The sequence below is a fragment of the Pelobates fuscus genome, chromosome 6 (genome assembly GCF_036172605.1).
Source record: "Pelobates fuscus isolate aPelFus1 chromosome 6, aPelFus1.pri, whole genome shotgun sequence".
Lineage (NCBI taxonomy): Eukaryota > Metazoa > Chordata > Amphibia > Anura > Pelobatidae > Pelobates > Pelobates fuscus.
In genome coordinates, this window is record NC_086322.1 from 84,910,879 (window position 1) to 84,924,097 (window position 13,219).

The following is a 13,219-nucleotide window of genomic DNA, read 5'->3' on the forward strand; positions in this document are numbered from 1 at the left end:
TTGATTTTCCTGTTTAATTCCAATTCTAGTTTTATTAATTGAGACCTTTTTAGTTTATGGACAGCTGTTTCTTTAATTTTATTTAGGGGGTTGAATAATTTTGAGACTGGATAAGTCCTTATAAGTAGCATTTTCAGTCGAATTTGGGAAAACCACTTTATTTAAATTGCTTTTGTTTGATTTGTTCATTGCAAACAGCTGAACGTCTGTATATTTTGACAATAAACTTGATTTTCAATGGGGGACGAATAATTTTTATTACAACTCTATAAAGTGAAGTGCCACCATACATGTGTGTATGCATTTTAAACCTCATACTATATAAATATTGTTCAATATGTTTAATGTACATATTGACCCCTTGACGACCGCGGACGTACTATGAACGTCTGACAAAAAACAGTCATTAAGGACCGTGGACTTACCTGAACCAGCGATCCGCGACAATTGCAGTTGGGGGAGGGGGCTGGCTGCCGGAGACCCCAGCAGTCCCCCTGGAGAAGCTCCGACCACCCCAGCCATCCCGAGCCAGGTGATCACTATGATCACAGCCACAATAGGAGTCTATAGAGCTGCAAGCAGGGGGATTGTCTGAGCTGTCAGGCAGTCCCCCAGGCTGCTAAAAAGTAAGAAAATAAATAAGAAAATATATTATCCATATATTATATATATATATAATATATAAGAAAATAATTAAAGCATTTTATAATATATTATGCATATATATTATTTCATTATAAGTGTACTTTGAGATATATACACATATATCTCAAAATACACTTATAATGAAATCATATTGAGAAATACAATTGATAAAAAACCTAGCGGAAGACCCCTCTATAGTGATCCGCTCAGTGGACAAGGGAGGAGGAATAGTCCTGATGGATTATCAATATTATGCAGATGAATTGAAACAACAACTCCAAGACAGCAACACTTACAAGCTATTGGGAAGTGATTCTACCAGGGACATTCAAAACATCATTCTAAAAACACTGTCCATGGGTCTAATGGCAGGCTACATAAACCTGGAACTATTCCACTTTTGAAACAAAATCCATCCACATACTCCTATTATTTACAATATACCTAAAATACATAAGGACTCTCAAAGACCGCCGGGATGTCCTATAGTGTCTGCGATCAATGGATTACTTGAACCACTAGCAAAATGGTTAGACTTCCTCTTTAAGGAACCCATCGAAGAACGCAATACATGCATCAAAGATACCCCGACACTTCTGACCAAAATCAGTGAAGTTAAATTTGAGGAACATAAACCCATCTTAATCACAATGGACGTAAACAGTTTGTATACCATGATTCCACACGAGGATGGAATGGACACAATGAGAACTGTTCTATCAAGTTCCACCAATCGAATTTGTTTTGGAAATTTTATTATTAACATTAGAGAATACTTGAAAAATATGATAAGTGAGGTTAGGTCTCCAAATGAAAAATAGATGGGACCCACCTTGCTAGAATTACCTCTATTATAAAAATATCATAAATGGTAAGAGACTTTATTGAAAACCAAATACACAAAACAAAGAAATCCCCGTATAGAAGGTGTGCACACAACCCACCGAGTGTAAAATAAAAAAAAAACACAGCAATACACCAGCCAGGGGTATGAATAATCATAAATGTGTGTATATATATATATAGAGAGAGCAATACTAATGGTATATACTATTGGTTGATATCAGTGTGTGTAGACAAATCTCCCATTGATATATTTTAAATCAGGCTCAAAGTATAGTAGGATCATTCATCCCATGCTTCTGTCTCAAATATAGATGACAAAGTGACTTATAATAATTAGACGCTGAACATGCTGTGCCCAAGTGACTAGTTCTCTGGTCTATAAATGTGGCTAGTCTTGGCTGCATGCAGTAAAGTGGTCTATAGAGCCCGTGTTAGCAAAGAAGGATAGCTGATATGAATAGTCCTAATGGTAATGATAATAGCAATGTCTTAGAGGATATGCTGTAACGAGTTTAAGAGAAACTTAAACAAAGAAAAAAAAAAGGAAAACAAAGGGGTAAACTTGTATAAACGGCCAAACAATATGGCAGTGTTGAAACAGTTTCTAACTTGTGCAAGGTGATACCAAGCTCTCAACCCCCACACAGTAGACTGACCAGCTGCCCGCAGAGTGCAAACTAGAGGCTGTAGTCACTATCTAGCTACCACTGCTGCTTCAAGGCAGCCTATAATCACCATCCAGCTAACACTGCCGCTTTAAGGCAGCCTACCTAGTAAGCCTCAAAGTACTGACTTGAACTTAGCGATAAGACACTAGAAAGCCATAGCAAACAGAGAATAACTACGTCCATTTCGAGGATAAATGGTACCTACAAGTCTAAGCAACTTCTATAGGGGCGGCCATGGCCCCCATGTTTGCAAATGCATATAGGTTTGTATACGAGAAAATAAACATCTTGGCAACATACGGCAACTTAATCCTGGGATAATATCGCTACACAATTATTACAGGCAGCTAACCAAGTCAGTCTCCTAATGCATCGGTAGATGGCTGTATGCCAGGGGTGCCCGGTATGTCATAATAGTCAGCGAGGATGAACGCCCTTTGTTTATAATATGGCAAGTAGCTAGGTTGTCGGAAAGACATCATACTGAGCAACCAGACCATAAATGGCCCCATGCTACAGCTGCCGCAACGATGGGATGCGGAAGAACCCTTCAATTTCCTGCACCTCTCCTGACCAACTACCCCAGAGCCATCTGTGCCCAAATATGGCCGCAAAACCAGTGGTAGCTGCTGCATCCATCCAGATGACGGGGGAATGTATCAACAAATGTGGGAGAAACATGCTCTTCCCATTCCAGAAATTTGGGCCATATAAGTAGGTCAGCAGTAGCCTAAGGATCGAGGGGGATATGACTATAATCATTGGCAAATTCAGGAAGTAGGCTAAGGAGTCTAGCGATAAAGGCTCTACCTTGCAGGATAATCCTTATGGCAAAAATAAGGGAACCCAACAGAGATTGTTACTCCTTGCGGTTGCAGGTACCCACTTGTATGTATTGGTTGATAATCTGTAGGATATTATCTATTTTTCCTAACAGGAGACTGGTGGATACACAGGAAACTTATCAAGGTGTCTGGACCTTCTGTCTTTTTGGGAGAGACTGGTACACCTAAGGAATGAAATAACTGAATGGCTTTGGTCAAATCACTTGGGGGAGAGGAATAACTGTATGGCACCTGCACTTTTTCAATAGAAGTCAACACAAAGTCTCAGCGAACGTATTGAAAAATTTAGGGCTGCTTTTCGAACCGAAGGTGAGTCTTGTAAAGAAATAGTACAACCCTTTCCATTTAATACCATGCAGATGCCATAGAGATAGTTGAATGGGTAGTAATTTGAAGGTGTTAATATCTGTTTTACTGAGCCAATCTCCAACCCCTGCTGTAATAATAGTGTCAATTACATTATCTATTGTGGCGTTCTGCAGTGAAAACTCCTCCAATGGAATTAAGGAGTAAAGAGATCTATGATCAATCTCTGCTTAGCTGAGGATTTCCCAGTGACCAAACCTATTGGGTTAGTCCTCCAGTTGGAGAACAGAGGCTCATTGAACCATCCTAATAAAAACCCTTGCCCTAGTTCCTGTTGCAACAGTGTATCAACTGTATCAGTATCTGCCAAAGCAGATTGGAGGTTATTGAATTCCACAATGCCTGTTGGAATGTGAATATGACCGGTATGGAAACCATGTGTGAAGCCCTTAATCAAGAAATCGACCTAGTGAATCCAAGAGTGAGAAGCTAAAGAGCCAGCCAGAGAGCCAACATTCACCGAGGTCAGATAAGGTTTAGAAGGCATTTTATTTGGGCACATGGATAAGTGATTCTAAAGCCCAGGCAAAACAATGTATTAAAGACCTGTAGTCCTATACCCATGCAACAATTTGCAGAATAATATGCTAGCACAGTTATCACAGAATTATGCAATTGCAACCAAAGCCACAAGGTGGCGACAAAATAACTGTAACTGATCTGCCAGTGTCAAGCAAGGCAGAGCTATTATCAAAATATGTGTTTATTAACCGAAATTCAGCCAGTGCTGGTCTAATCCACAATTAGGTGAATTCATGTATTAAACGAATAAAATGAATGTGCCGAACGTGGCACCGTATGAGAAGTATGCAAACTGTAACCGCAAATTAGATAGCGGTATTAAGCAAACTGACGAATGACTAGTTTGACTAACCGAATGCTGCACGCGTCAAGTTTAAATTACCAACGAGTGCTCCACGTGGGAATTCCTGCCGGGTACCCTACATGAATAACATGCTTTGTAGAGTGGGGAATAGTACAGCAGCATGGTGACATTAGCCATTACCCGTATAACTTATGGTTTGAAGCCGGGACCTGGGAAAGTGGGTCCGAGAGGTATGTCCAGTAGAGGGGACGCTTGGCCCAGACAGATACTGGACCTGGTGGATGAGGATCTCGTGGCAGCCAGAAAAGGGGATTCTGCACTGTGATACTAGCCGGTGACCTCCAGCAGCTGTGAACCGGAAGTTCAGGTAGACCCAAACCGGAAGTGACCCTGGCCGTAACGCTGGAACTCAATGTGATGTTAGGCCAATTACGGTAATGCAGGTAAGGGGGAAGTCCCTTATATAGGTCCCACATGCCCCTCCCACAATTCCACGCAAAGCCTTTACATACATATACATTATATATATATACACACACACACACACACATTCTACATATATATGTAACTATAAACTACATAATTATTTACTTTTTTAATTATAATTTGAGGGACCTGTCTGACAACCCAGGCAAACAGTCCAGAGAAATTAATTGGCAAGCACTATATTTAGTGCTTTTCAAAAGCCATAAAACCTTTACATAGGGGGTATTGTTATACTCGGGAGTCTTTGCTGAACACAAATATTCGTGTTTTAAAAAGTAAAACTTATCAAGACGATATCACCAGTAAAAGTGCAATTTTTGTTTTAAAAAAATTAAAAAAACTAATAAAAACGCTAACTTTAGCAAGCTTTTGTGGTGAAGTGGCTACTACAAAAGACTGGACATATCCCATCGTGAATACCCTGGGTTGTGTACTTTTTCAAATGGAATGTCATGGTGGAGTTAATTTTCATTTCTGGGCTGACATACCGTCTCAAAGGTAACATAGGCCCAGCAAACCAATCTGGCAAATTTCAATGTGCAAATATGGAAAAGGGGAAAGCCATACATTTGACCCCTGTAAGTTTGCAAAAACCCATAAAACCTGTACATTGGGGCACTGTTGTACTCAGGAGCTGTTACTGAACACATATTGGGGTGTTCTCAGTAACACCTATCAGGAACTGAGAATCCATGCCTATAGTACAATGTGAGAGAAAAATAACAAAAAATTACTACCCAAAAGTTTGACAAAGACTGGTGGTAAAATTAGTGCATGGAAAGTGTTAAAATAACACCATTTGAAATACCCTAGGGTGTCTACTTTTCAAAAATATATGGTTTGATGGGGGTAAATTACATTGGCCAGCATAAAAAATGTCCCAAATGGGACATGGGTGCATGATGACCAGCTGTGAAAAGTCCAAGTCTGAAAACTATAATGCGCACCCTCCAAATAAGGTATTTTAGCCTCAGAGAACCCAACACACCTATACATGGGTGGTATCACTGTACTCAGGAGATGTTGCTGAACACATATTGGGGTGTTCTTTGGCAGTAACTCTGAAAATTCTCAGTACAAGTATTCTTAAATTGCCATGTGTGTCAAAAAAATCACCAATTTCTTGGCATAATTTATTTGGCATAGATTGGTGGTAAAATTGTTGCATGAAAAGAGTCAAAATACCCCACGTTTAATACCTTAGGTTGTCTTCTTTTAAAAAAGATCTACATGTGAATAGTGATGTCGCAAACATAAAATTTTCAGTTCGCAAACGGCGAACGCGAACTTCGGCAAACGTTCCCGAACCGTTGAACCGGGCGAACCGCCATAGCCTTCAATGGGCAGGCGAATTTTAAAACCCACAGGGACTCTTTCTGGCCACAATAGTGATGGACAAGTTGTTTCAAGGGGACTAACACCTGGACTGTGGCATGCCGGAGGGGGATCCATGGCAAAACTCCCATGGAAAATTACACAGTTGATGCAGAGTCTGGTTTTAATCCATAAAGGGCATAAATCACCTAACATTCCTAAATCACAATGGATATGGATTGACACCTGTCATATGACATATTGAAACCTTGACATATGGATTGACACCTGTCCTCAGAGACCCTGATACACACTGACACAGAGCAGAATTGGGACTGTTCCCCCTACATAGGGTCACTTGGCAGATATGGATTGACACCTGTCCTCAGGGACCCTGATACACACTGAAACAGAGCAGAATAGGGACTGTTCCTCCTACATAGGGTCACTTGGCAGATATGGATTGACACCTGTCCTCAGGGACATTGATACACACTGATACAGAGCGGAATAGGGACTGTTCCCCCTACATAGGGTCACTTGGCAGAAATGGATTGACACCTATCCTAAGGATCCCTGATACACACTGACACAGAGCAGAATAGGGACTGTTCCCCCTACATAGGGTCACTTGGCAGATATGGATTGACACCTGTCCTTAGGGACCCTTATACACACTGACGCAGAGCAGAATAGGGACTGTTCCCCCTACACAGGGTCACTTGGCAGATATGGATTGACACCTGTCCTCAGGGACCCTGATACACACTGACAATGAACAGAATAGGGACTGTTCCCCCTACATAGGGTCACTTGACAGATTTGGATTGACACCTGTCCTCAGGGAATCTGATACACATTGACACAGAGCAGAATAGGGACTGTTCCCCCTACATAGGGTCACTTGGCAGATATGGATTGACACCTGTCCTCAGAGACCCTGATACACACTGACACAGAGCAGAATAGGGACTGTTCCCTCTACATAGGGTCACTTGGCAGATATGGATTGACACCTGTCCTCACAGACCCTGATACACACTGACACAGAGCAGAATAGGGACTGTTCCCCATACATAGGATCACTTGTCATATATGGATTGACACCTGTCCTCACAGACCCTGATACACACTGACACAGAGCAGAATAGGGACTGTTCCCCCTACATAGGATCACTTGTCATATATGGATTGACACCTGTCCTCAGGGACCCTGATACACACTGACACATAGCAGAATAGGGACTGTTCTCCCTACATATGGTCACTTGACAGATATGGATTGACACCTGTCCTCAGGGACCTTGATACACACTGACACAGAGCAGAATAGGGACTGTTTCTCCTACATAATATCACCATTTTTAGCCCAAGTCAGCTAATCTCATCAGGCCTTTTTTAGTCGAATGTATCGCCCACTGTCAGTCCCTTCGGTATCCATCCCTCATTCATCTTAATAATGGTGAGGTAATCTAGACTTTTTTGACCTAGGCGACTTCTCTTCTCAGTGACAATACCTCCTGCACTGAAGGTCCTTTCTGACAGGACACTTGAAGCGGGGCAGGCCAGAATTCTATCGCAAATTGGGATAGCTCAGGCCACAGGTCAAGCCTGCACACCCAGTAGTCAAGGGGTTCATCGCTCCTCAGAGTGTCGATATATGCAGTTAAGGCGAGGTAGTCTGCTACCTGTCGGTCGAGTCGTTCTCTGAGGGTGGATCCCGAAGGGCTGTGGCGATGCGTAGGACTTAAAATGCTCCACATGTCCTCCATCAACAACACGTCTTTAAAGCATCCTGTCGTTGCCGGCGTGGTCGTGGGAGGAGGAGGATTACTTTCAACCCTTCCCCTGTTAGATTCCCGTTGTGCTGTGACATCACCCTTATACGCTGTGTAAAGCATACTTATTAATTTATTTTGCAAATGCTGCATCCTTTCCGACTTGTTGTAATTTGGTAACATTTCAGACACTTTCTGCTTATACCGGGGGTCTAGTAGCATGGACACCCAGTACAGGTCGTTCTCCTTCAGCCTTTTTATACAAGGGTCCCTCAACACGCACGACAGCATGAAAGACCCCATTTGCACAAGGTTGGATGCCGCGCTACTCATTTCCCATTCCTCCTCCTCAGTGATCTCAATGAAGGTATGTACAACACCACGGGTACCAGATAGGTGACAACGAGCACCCTGGGATGCCTGTTGTGGTTGGTCTTCCTCCTCCTTCTCAAAGCCACATTCCTCCTCTGACTCCTCTTCCTCACAATCCTCTTCCAGCGTTGCCGCAGGTCCAGCAAGCGATGCTGATAAGGCTGTTTCTGGTGGTGATGGTGACCACAACTCTTCCTCTTCCTCTTCACACTCATCTACGGCCTGATCCAGCACTCTTCGCAGGGCATGCTCCAGGAAGAAAACAAATGGTATGATGTCGCTGATGGTGCCTTCGGTGCGACTGACTAGGTTTGTCACCTCCTCAAAAGGACGCATGAGCCTACAGGCATTGCGCATGAGTGTCCAGTAACGTGGCAAAAAAATTCCCAGCTCCCCAGAGGCTGTCCTAGCCCCCCGGTCATACAAATATTCACTAACGGCTTTTTCTTGTTGGAGCAGGCGGTCGAACATTAGGAGTGTTGAATTCCAACGTGTCGGGCTGTCGCAAATCAAGTGCCTCACTGGCATGTTGTTTTCGCCGCTGGATATCTGCAAAGTGCGCCATGGCCGTGTAGGAACGCCTGAAATGGCCACACATCTTCCTGGTCTGCTTCAGGACATCCTGTAAGCCTGTGTACTTATGCACAAAGCGTTGTACGATCAGATTACACACATGTGCCATGCAAGTCGTGGCGGTGTCACCAACTCCTCTGCAGAGCCACGCATTCCATGCTTGGCAGCCATCAGCAGGTTTACCCAATGCGCAGTGCAGGTGATATACCTGCCCTGACCATGCTTTGCAGACCAGGTATCAGTGGCCAGATGGACCCTTGCCCCAACACTGTGTGCCAGACATGCCATTACTTCCTTTTGCACAATCGAGTACAGGTTGGATATTGCCTTTTGTGAAAAGAAATTTTGTCCGTGTACCTTCCACTGCGGTGTCCCAATAGCCACAAATTTTTTCAACGCCTCAGACTCCACCAGCTTGTATGGTAAAAGCTGGGGGGCTAATAGTTCAGACAAGCCAGCTGTCAGATGCTGGGCAAGGGGGTGACTTTCTGACATTGGCTTCTTACGCTCAAACATGTCCTTGACAGACACCTGACTATGGGCAGATGAGCAGGAACTGCTCAAGGCGAGAGACGGAGTGGCGGATGGTTGAGAGGGGGCAAGGAGGACAGCAGTGGTTGACATGGCTGAAGATGCTGGACCAGGAGGAGGATGGTGGCTTTGAGTTTGTGTGCTGCTTGTACTCATGTGTTGATCTCATAGGCGTTTGTGATGTGCGATCATGTGCCTACGCAAAGCAGTTGTACCTAGGTGGGTGTTGGACTTCCCACGACTCAGTTTCTTTTGGCACAGGTTGCAAATGGCATCGCTGTTGTCAGAGGCAGACACACAAAAAAATGCCACACTGCTGAGCTCTGCAATGACGGCATTCTGGTGGTGGACACAGCATGCGTTGATTGGCGTGCTGTCGGGCTGACCCCGGGTGCCGATGCATTCTGTCTGACTGTGCCACTAGCTCCTTGCGACGACCTCCCCCTGCTTCCAACTCGTCTCCTCCTCCACTCTGTCTCCCCTTCTGAACTTTCGCCCTGTTCTTCTTGCCGAGCGGGCACCCACGTGACATCCATGGACGCATCGTCATCATCAACCACTTAACTTGTATCTGACAACTCAGCAAAGGAAGCAGCAGCGGGTACATCATCATCATCACACCGTACGTCCATGTGTGTAATGCTGCCTGACTGAGACATATCCCTGTTATCTACATCATCTGGCAATAATGGTTGCACATCACTCATTTCTTCAAACGGATGTGTAAATAACTCCTCTGACAGATAAAGTGAAGCGGCTGTGGTGCTAGTGTTGGTGGTGGCGGCAGGTGGGTGAGTGGTATCTTGAGAGGAAGCGGAAGCTGTAGAAGATTGGGTGTCCTGTGTTAGCCAGTCAACTATGTCCTCAGAACTTTTCAAGTTCAGGGTATGTGGCATCTGAAAATTGGGCATTATTCTAGGGCAAAAGGGAATCACAGCACCACGACCACGACGGCCCCAGTGTGGTGGCCTTCCTCTGCCTGTCATTTTTTTGGATTAGTGGTACTATGCGTGCAAGCTACTGTGAAACCAGATATGAGTGGCAATGTGCACTTGCAGAGGTTGGCAGAGTACACGCTGTAGGCCTGACACCTGCTTGAAGACAACTAACTGCTATTCAATCTATAACAGTGGAAAAAGTGTTTTGGTTTTAAATGCACGCTATTGTGACACCAGATATTGGTGGCAATGTGCACTTGCAGAGGTTGGCAGAGTACACGCTGTAGGCCTGACACACCCGCTTGAAGACAACTAACTGCTATTCAATCTATAACAGTGGGAAAAGTTTTTTGGTTTTAAATGCACGCTATTGTGACACCAGATATTAGTGGCAATGTGCACTTGCAGAGGTTGGCAGAGTACACGCTGTAGGCCTGACACCCGCTTGAAGACAACTAACTGCTATTCAATCTATAACAGTGAAAAAAGTTTTTGGGTTTTAAATGCACGCTATTGTGACACCAGATACGAGTGGCAATGTGCACTTGCAGAGGTTGGCAGAGTACACACTGTAGGCCTGACACCCGCTTGAAGACAACTAACTGCTATTCAATCTATAACAGTGAAAAAAGTTTTTGGGTTTTAAATGCACGCTATTGTGACACCAGATATGAGTGGCAATGTGCAGTGGCAGGTGTTGGCAGAGTACACGCTGTAGGCCTGACACCCGCTTGAAGACAACTAATTGCTATTCAATCTATAACAGTGAAAAAAGTTTTTTGGTTTTAAATGCACGCTATTGTGACACCAGATATTAGTGGCAATGTGCACTTGCAGAGGTTGGCAGAGTACACGCTGTAGGCCTGACACCCGCTTGAAGACAACTAACTGCTATTCAATCTATTACAGTGAAAACAAGTTTTGGGGTTTTTAAATGCACGCTATTGTGCCGCCAGATATGAGTGGCACTGTGCACTGGCAGAGTACACGCTGTTGGCCTGACACACAGACGCTTGCAGACAACTAACTGCTATTCAATCTATAACAGTGAAAAACTTTTTTTTGTTTTTAAATGCATGCTATTGTGGCACCAGATATGAGTGGCACTGTGCACTGGCAGAGGTTGGCAGAGTACACGCTGTAGGCCTGACACACAGACGCTTGCAGACAACTAACTGCTATTCAATCTATTAAAGTGAAAAAAACATTTGTTTTTAAATGCAAGCTAAATGCAAGATTACACAAAAAAAAAAGAAGCAGACTGCTGTTCTAGCCCTAAAAAGGGCTTTTTGGGGTGCTGTCCTTACAGCAGAGATCAGATGAGTCCTTCAGGACTGTAGTGGACTCTGAATACACTAGCCTAGCTATACATTTCCCTATCAAATGAGCAGCAGCTACACTTTCCCTCCTCTAGCTAAGAATGCAGCTTTAGCAGGAATCTAAAATGGATGCTGTACAGGAGGTGGGAGGGTCTGGAAGGGAGGGTCTGCTGCTGATTGGCTGGAATGTGTCTGCTGACTGTGAGGCACAGGGTCAAAGTTCAGTCAATGATGACGAATATGGGGCGGATCGAACCGTGCATGTGTTCGCCCGCTGTGGTGAACGCGAACACGCTATGTTCGCCAGGAACTATTCACCAGCGAACAGTTCGGCACATCACTACATGTGAAGGGTTATTCAGGGATTCCTGACTGAGATCAGTGTTACAATGTAGCTTGCATTAATTTTGAAAAAGAATGGTTTGGAAATAGCAAAGTGCTACTTGTACTTATTGCCCTATTACTTGCAAACAAAAGCTAAGAACATGTTAACAATGGGTATTTTTAAACTCAGGACAAGATTTAGAAACTATTTAGCACAGGTGTTTTTTTGGCAGTTGTAGATGCTTATCAGATTTTGGAGGTCAAAGTTAGAAAGAGTGTATTTTTTTTATTTTTCATCATATTTTATCCTTTCTTTTATAGTAAATAATATGATATGATGAAAATATTGGTATATTTAGAAAGACCATTTAATGGCGAAAAAAACAGTATATAATATGTGTGGGTATAGTAAATGAGTAAGAGGAAAATTACAGTTAAACACAAACAACGTAGAAATTTAAAAACAGCCTTGGTTCTTAACGGTAAGAAAATTTAAAAGCGGTCGGGTCACTAAGGGGTTAAAGGAGGCACAGAGAAGTGTGGTGTATAAAGGAGAAAGCTTCCTGAAAAAAATTATCAGGAACTTGTATTTTAAAGTTAAACCCTCACCAAGAGACATATATGTTAGACTCGTTCTAGCCCTGTTTGTAAATAACTTTTAATTTTGTTTAACATTTAAAGAAAACTTAATAAACCCTCTGACATCATTGTATTTTCAATAGACTATTTATAAAAAATATATATATATATTAATCTATATATATATATATATATATATATATATATATATATATATATATAATCTGTATATATATATATATATATAATCTGTATATATATATATATAAAACATAGCACAATCGAAAATACGCTAGTTGATGTGTATATTGCTCTACATGAGCAATATAATTAGATACAATAAATCAGACCGAAGGAACACCAGAACCTGTACCAAAAAGAAATATGCCCTCTAAAAATGTTTATAACGCATTGGAGAAATGACTGCTGTTAATACTCCTGACAAAGAGCTCACAGAAGCAGAGGGGGATTGTATTGTCAAAGGGACTTTCATTCATCCCTGCTTGTAGAATATTTTTTTATTATTTAAAGAAACACTATAGGGTCAGGAATACAAACATGTATTCCTGACCCTATAATGTTAAAACCACCATCTAGCCCCCCCTGACCCCTCTGGCCTCAAAAATATAGTAAAATCTTACTTGTATTCAGGTCTGCAGCTGATGGCTCTGCCCATGTCTGCTGACATCATCAGAAGTAGTGGTCTGAGCCAATCACAATGCTTCCCCATAGGATTGGCTGCAACTGTGAAGGAGGCAGATCAGGGGCAGGGCCAGCACAAGTCAAACACAGCTCTGGCCAATCAACAT